Genomic DNA, 681 nt, shown 5'->3' with positions numbered 1-681 from the left:
TTTTTTTGACAGAAACAGCAATGTGAATTCATACCTTGGTCAGATTTAATTCCTAGTGATCAGGCACTAATTCAAAGAGGTAAGAATAATTACAAGAATTATACTTGTAACTTCTCTAAAATATTTGGAATAACCAACCAGAGCTATCAGAATCATAAAGCATCCAGAGACTTCTAACTCTAAATTTATTTTATTGAAAATACCAAGGTTACATTATATTTTGTCGTAATAAATATTAGTGAGTGAGTTTATTTATTTAAAACCTCTGGATTGTATTTCATATGTTAGTGCTAATATTGGGTCACTTTGATCCTTAGCTTTTTAGCACTATATGGAAAAAGCTGAATTAGCTGAATACCATTTTCATATAACTTAACATCTTAGTATACCACTCCTATGGGAAACCAGAGGTATTTTCTCCAAATTTAATGTATTATTTCCTCTGGTTGCAACTTACCCTAATTGCAGGCAAAGGGCTTAGAAGCAACTAAAACCCCTCCTAAGCTTTCAAACCCAAACATACAGCAGGAATTTAAATGTCACTGTATCATTTTTTCTAAGGTAAACCACAATATGAGACTGTTTGAATATCCTAGACGTGCTTTAAAAATTTTTTATGATTGAGGGCCGGCCCGGTGGCGCACTGCTACAGTGCGCCGCTTGGGAAGCGCAGCGGCGCTC

The 681-nt window shown here is 35.1% G+C and overlaps 1 protein-coding gene across 1 annotated transcript in view; it reads left to right on the top strand.

Moving 5' to 3' along the window:
- Positions 1 to 681, top strand: part of DNAH14 (dynein, axonemal, heavy chain 14) — a 390,354-nt gene that overhangs the window by 245,081 nt on the left and 144,592 nt on the right. The window lies entirely within an intron of this gene.

This window comes from Galeopterus variegatus, unplaced genomic scaffold (assembly GCF_000696425.1).
Source record: "Galeopterus variegatus unplaced genomic scaffold, G_variegatus-3.0.2 Scaffold365, whole genome shotgun sequence".
NCBI lineage: Eukaryota > Metazoa > Chordata > Mammalia > Dermoptera > Cynocephalidae > Galeopterus > Galeopterus variegatus.
The sequence above is the reverse complement of the archived record's forward strand: the minus strand, read 5'-3'. Positions and strand labels throughout refer to the sequence as shown.